The 7,051-nt window shown below is 38.8% G+C and overlaps 1 non-coding gene across 1 annotated transcript; it reads left to right on the top strand.

The window, feature by feature from the left end:
• Positions 1–623: 623 nt before the first annotated feature.
• Positions 624–696, top strand: TRNAS-GGA (transfer RNA serine (anticodon GGA)). The gene has a single exon. It is a non-coding gene; the product is annotated as a tRNA-Ser (tRNA).
• The last annotated feature ends 6,355 nt before the right edge of the window (positions 697–7,051 follow it).

The raw sequence follows: 7,051 nt of genomic DNA, 5'->3' as shown, positions 1-7,051 counted from the left end.
AAATCATAAATTGAAAATATCCTAAGTTGAAAACGCATTTGATACACAGAAGCTATTAAGAATGATGATAACTTCTGTGGCGACTTAATTGGTAAAGAATCTGCCTGCAATGCAGGAGATCTGGCTTCGGACCCAGGGTCAAGAAAATCCCCTGGAAAAGGGATTGGCTTCCCACTCCAGTATTGTTGCCTAGAGAATTTCACTGTCAGAGGAGCCTGGCAGGCTAAGGTCCATAGAGTCACAAAGAATTGGACATGACTGAGTGACTAATGCTTTCACTTTCACTGAACATGATAGCTAAGCTCAGCGTACTTTATGTTAGCTTACAGGAATGCAAAAAGGAAAAATGGTTGTCTGAGGAGGCCATCCAAATAGCTGTGAAAAGAAGATAAGTGAAGGGCAAAGGAGAAAAGGAAAGATATACCCATTTGAATGCAGAATTCCAAAGAATAGCAGGAGAGATAAGAAAACCTTCCTCATGATCAATGCATAGAAATAGAGGAAAACAATAGAGTGGGGAAGACTAGAGATCTCTACAAGAAAATTGGAGCTAACAAGGATACATTTCATGCAAAGATGGGCCCAATAAATGACAGAAATGGTTTGGACCTAACATAAGCACTTCCCTGGTGGCTTAGAGGTTAAAGCGTCTGCCTGGAATGCAGAAGACCCGGGTTCGATCCCTGGGTCAGGAAGATCCCCTGGAGAAGGAAATGGCAACCCACTCCAGTACTCTTGCCTGGAGAATCCCATAGAGGGAGGAGCCTGGTAGGGATCTCAAAGAGTCGGACTTGACTGAGCGACTTCACTTCACTTCAACATAAGCAGAAGATATTAAGAAGAGGTGGCAAGAATACACAGAACTGCACAAAAAAGATCTTCGTGACCAAGATAATCACAAATGGTGTGATCACCCACCTAAAGCCAGACATCCTGGAATGCAAAGTGGGCCTTAGGAAGCATCACTATGAACAAAGCTAGTGGAGGTGATGAAATTCCAGTTGAGCTATTTCAAATCCTGGAAGATGATGCTGTGAAAGTGCTGCACTCAATATATCAGCAAGTTTGGAAAACTTAGCAGTGGCCACAGGACTAGAAAAGGTCAGTTTTCATTCCAATCCCAAAGAAACATAATGCCAAAGAATGTTCAAACTATCACACAGTTTTACTCATCTTACATGCTAGTAAAGTAATGATCAAAATTCTCCAAGCCAGACTTCAGCAATACATGAACCATTAACTTACAGATGTTCAAGCTGGCTTTAGAAAAGGCAGAGAAACCAGAGATCAAATTGCCAACATCCGTTGGATCATCAAAAAAGCAAGGGTTCCAGAAAAACATCTACTTATGCCTTATTGACTATTTCAAAGCCTTAGATTGTGTGGATCACAACAAACTGTGGAAAATTCTGAAAGAGTTAGGCCACCAGACCACCTTACTTGCCTCCTGAGAAATCTGTATGCAGATCAAGAAGCAACAGTTAGAATGGGACCTGGAAAAACAGACTGGTTCCGAATTGGGAAAGGAGTACGTCAAGGCTGTATATTGTCACCCTGCTTATTTAGCTTATATGCAAAGTACATCATGAGAAATTCTGGGCTGGAAGAAGCACAAGCTGGGATCAAGATTGCCAGGAGAAATATCAATAACCTCAGATATGCAGATGACACTACCCTCATGGCAGAAAGTGGAGAGGAACTTAAAAGCCTCTTGATGAAAGTGAAAGAGGAGACTGAAAAAGTTGGCTTAAAACTCAACATTCAGAAAAAGAAGGTCATGGCCTCCGGTCCCATCACTTCATGGGAAATAGATGGGGAAACAGCAGAAACAGTGAGAGATTTTATTTTTGGGGCTCCAAAATCACTGCAAATGGTGATTGCAGTCATGAAATTAAAAGATGCTTGCTCCTTGGAAGAAAAGTTATGACCAACCTAGACAGCATAGTAAAAAGCAGAGACATTACTTTGCCAACAAAGGTCTGTCTAGTCAAAGCTATGGTTTTCCCAGTGGTCATGTATGGATGTGCGAGTTGGACTGTAAAGAAAGCTGTGCACTGCAGAATTGATGCTTTTGAGCTGTGGTATTGGAGAAGACTCTTGAGAGTCCCTTGGACTGCGAGGAGATCCAACCAGTCCATTCTAAAGATTAGTCCTAGGTGTTCATTGGAAGGACTGATGCTGAAGCTGAATCTCCAATACTTTGGCCATCTTATGTGAAGAGCTGACTCATTTGAAAAGACCCTGATGCTGGGCAAGATTAAAGGCAGGCGGAGAAGGGGATGACAGAGGATTAGATGATTGGATGGCATCACCAACTCAATGGACATGAGTTTGGGTGGACTCCGGGAGTTGGTGATGGACAGGGAGGCTTGGCATGCTGCAGTCCATGGATGGGGTCACAAAGATTCGGACCCGACTAAGCAACTGAACTTACTGACTGACTGGGCAAAGTCATCTAATCCGAAGCCTACTTTATAGCAAACTTTTGAATATATTAATTTAATTTTTTGAATACTGTGCTGAAAATGAAAACCAGAATGGCTGTTTGGGTCCAGTATGGTTCTCAGTCTATTGGCTGTTTATCTTAGTTACTGTGGGGCTGACTGAGAGCTGCAGCTGCTGCCCTGCGCAGCATCTTGAGTGAATTTCCTAAGGCCTATGGCTATCTTGGAAAGATACCAAAATTCAAAATGTGAAGTATGGTTTCAAGTACATGTGCATAACTTTGGCACCATCACAGCATCAAAAAAGTGTAATTCAAACTATTATAAGTAGGGGATTTTGTGTGTTAGTTATCTGCGTACTCAGTTGCTCTGTTGTGTCTGACTCTTTGTGACCCCCATGGACTGTAGCCTGCCAGGCTTCTCTGTCCATAGGATTCTCCAGACAAGAATACTGGAATGGGTTGCCATCCCCTTCTCTAGGGGATCTTCCAGACCCAGGGATCAAACCCACTTCTCCTGAGTCTCCTGCATTGGCATGTGAATTCTTTACCACTGAGTCAACTGGGAAGCCCTCTTAATCTGCAGTCCATGGGGTCTCGAAGAGTCAGACATGACTGAGAGAATTTACTTTCACTTTTCACTTTCATGCATTGAAGAAGGAAATGGCAACCCACTCCAGCGTTCTTGCCTGGAGAATCCCAGGGACGGGGAGCCTGGCAGGCTGCAGTCTATGGGGTCACACAGAGTCGGACATGACTGAAGCTACTTAGCAGCAGCAGCAGCAGCATAAAAAATTCACCACAGTACTTTGCATTTTAAAACAATGAGCGCTTATTATTTCGCATTTCCTAGAAGTCAGAAATCTGATTTTGGCTAAGCTTTGCTCTTCTGTCTCTAAGTCTCTCATAAGGTTGCAGTCAAGCTGTGGGTCTAGGCTAATGTCTTATCCAAACACACCATCAGAAAATGAGGCAATCCACTTCCAGAGGTATTCAGGTGGCCATCAACAGAGTGCATTCTGATAACCCTGAGGTTGGCTTCTCACACGGTCCATCATCTAGAGAGTGGGAGTGAGAACCTAGATGGGATACATATTTGGGGACCGTTGTGGAGTCTGCTGATCAAAGATAGTATTACAATTTTTCATAAATAAAATAATACTATGAAAAGAAATACATATATTTATATATAAATATTAATATATACATATGATGTGTATGTGTGTCTAAAGAAAGTGATGATGTGCATATATAAATATATTCCTAAGCTTCTCTAAACAAAAATGGTCTTGGGAGTAGCATTATACCAGTAACCCAGTGCATTGGTAAGCATCGATGATGGTTTTGGAGCAAGTTCTGCACTAGAAAGAACTACAACTTCTAGACCCAAGTAAAAAAATATATATATAAGATGGGCCTGAAAAACTTTATTGTGCCACAAATTAAGTATTCCATGAATGTTGTTGTTGTTCAGTTGCTAAGTCATGTCTGACTCTTTGAGACCCTGTGGACTGTAGCACTCCAGGCTTCCCTGTCCTTCACTCTCTCCTGGACTTTGCTCATATTCATGTCTGTTGAGTCTGAATGAATGAGGATGTATTAAAAAAACCCAGGAAACCAGCTTGAAGAGGCTATGACTGATGAAATCTGAAATATGAGATTTAATGTAAGGATTAAAATAAATAATAAATAATAATATAAAATAAATAAACATAAATATTTATTTATATTAAATAATAACATATTTTAGTCATATGTGAGTCTTTGATATATTAGTTTGCTAGGGCTTCCACGGCAAAGTACCACAAACTTGATGGCTTCAAGAGCGTGCATTTATTCTTTCACAGTCTGGGCACTTGAAGTCCAGGACCAAGATGTGGGCATGGTTGGTTCCTTTTGAGAACCATAGAGGCTCCAGGCCCATTTCTTCTGTTTGTAGATGGCTGTCTTTTCCCCATGCTCTCACATGCCTTTCCTTCTTTGTTCAATTGTTTCTACATTTCCTCTTCTTATAAGAATACCAGTCATACTGAATTAGGGCCAAATGAAATGACTTGATTTTAACCTCTGTATAGATCCTGTCTCCAAATACAGTCATATTCTAAGATACAAAGGTTAGGAAAGCAGCCCATGAATTTTGAGGAGGCTACAGTAACACTTAAGTGATATTAATAAATAAGTAAATGAATAGATGTATGAACAAAATAATGGTGCAGAATACTAAGCTCTCCAATTTAATAGAATGCCAAGTAATAATAATCACTTAGTATTAGAGAAATCTGGCAAACATACACCTTTATATCAAGTGATTATAAACTGACATTTACTGAGTGTGCTTCTTAAAGTGGTACACTGAGAAGAACACAGCAGCCCTTCGGTGGTGTTCCTACCTTGGTTACATTACTTGACTAAATATGAGAAAAGAGCAGAGCTACTCAAATTTAGATACATTCTTTCTAAAGATCACTGGTTTATTAAAAAATCTTTTTCAAAAAATGTCAAGGTTATAAAAAAACAGAAAGTTCTAAGAAATTCTTCTTGATTGCAGGAGACCAGAGAGTGTTGACAACTACATGCCACTCGTGATCTTATGTTAGATTCTAATCTATAAAGGCCATTGGAAATACCAGCAAAATTTGAATAGGATCTATAAGTCATATTGTAGTATTAAACAAATGTTACTTTTTTGGTATTGATGGTTGTATTGTTTATGAGAGAGTGTTCTCCACAGGAAATACATACAAAAATAGAAAAGTTTGATGAGTGACTAATGAATGATTGATAAGGTCAAATATGGTAAAAATCTCAAATACAGGGGACTCTGGGTAATGGAGGAATGCAGATACAAGAGTTATTTGTACTATTCTTAAAACTGTTGTGTAAGCCAAATGATTTTTAAAGAATTCCTCAAATAACTAAATAAATAGCACTCAAATATTTTATTAAAAAACTCTGCCCTGACTGTAGCCACCAGGTTCCTCTGTCTGTGGGGTTCTCCATTATTTCTCAGGGCAATGTACATAAAGACCGTGATGAGATATCAAAATAATTAAAAGTAAAAAAATGGCTGTAGTGGATGTGGAGCAGTTGGAATTCTCATACAGTTCTTGTAGGAGTATAAAATAATTCAACCCCTTTGTAAAACAGTTTCTCACTCTTGAATAAAGCTAAGCATACACCTAAAAAAAGAAACAAACAAAACTCTGCCCAAACTTTGTAGAAGGAGATTCACTCCTCGGCCCTGATATCAAGCTAAGCAGATTCTCCTGCTTTCCTTTTCTATGTTTTATTTTGTCATCTGTGTATGTTGTGACCTGTGATATATTTGAAGCATATGTTACAAAAATCATACAGTGTTGCTTTTAAGAATATTGATTTAATTTTAGCTGCCTTGGGCCTTTGCTGTGTGCAGGCTTTCTGTAGTAGCTAGTGGGGGCTGCTCTTGGTTGTGGTGTGTGGGCTTCTCAGAGCTTTCTTGTGCAGAGAACGTGAGGGGGCTCAGTAGGTGGGGTGTGTAGACTTACTTGCGTTGTAGCATGTAGGATCTTCCTGGACCAGTGATTGAACTCATGGTCCTTACATTGGCAAGCAGATTCTTAACCACTGGACCAAGAGGGCAGCCCCCTACAGTGTTGTTTTAAATGTATGGATTTTAATTGCATTTTTCTATAAATTCCTTTTAGTGTTCGATTCTTGTAAAACTCAGTTCTGATTTTGAACCAATCCATTTCATATACCCATCTAGTTCATGGCATTTAACTTTTACTATGTATTTAAAAAAAAATTAACTAGAAGATAATTTCTTTGCAATGTTGTGTTGCTTTCTGCCATACAACAACCTGAATCAGCCATAAGTATACATATCTCCCCGCTCTCTTGAATCTCCCTCCCACCCCCACCCCAGTCCAGCCCTCTAGGTTGTTACAGAGGGCCAGGCTGAGCTCCCTGTGTTATATAGCAACTTCCTACTAGCCATCTGTTTTACACATCACCATGTAGTTTACCATAAGCAACAACAATACTTTTTCTATCTCTTCTCTTAGTGATAGACAACTAAGTTGTCTCCAATTTCTAAATGGCATAGACACACCTACAATGAACCTGTTTGTGTATGTAGATTTAGTAATCAGTAATTCTCCTGGTCATAAATAGGTTTGAGATTGCTGAACTGTCAGATGCATGTTAGGTTATTTCTCTAAAAGATCTCTTGCTGGTTTTTAATATTACAATTATCTTTATATTTGTCAACTTTGTCATCACCTACTACATGAAATCAGTATCTTTATTTTTTCTATGTTCATATATATTAACATTAAAATAGGTTTTCTTTAGGTAAATTTTTGTTTCATAGTTATAAAATATTATTCTATATTTGATTTCTTATATTTTTATCATGGACATTAATAGCTTAAATCACTCAGAGTGCCCTTTTTCATGTAATGAAAGTCAAGGACCCTTATGTAATGAGTCATTTTTTAAAAATCACTGTCCCTTAAAAATTCAATATATCTAAAGGAAAAATCCACATGAATTAGCAACAGAAACCAAAAATAAATATATTTTAGCTAGCACTACTAACTTAAAAACTAAGGAAAATAAGACTAGATG

Source organism: Bos mutus, chromosome 12 (assembly GCF_027580195.1).
Source record: "Bos mutus isolate GX-2022 chromosome 12, NWIPB_WYAK_1.1, whole genome shotgun sequence".
Lineage (NCBI taxonomy): Eukaryota > Metazoa > Chordata > Mammalia > Artiodactyla > Bovidae > Bos > Bos mutus.
Note: the sequence above shows the minus strand (reverse complement) of the source record. Positions and strands in the feature narration are given on the sequence as shown.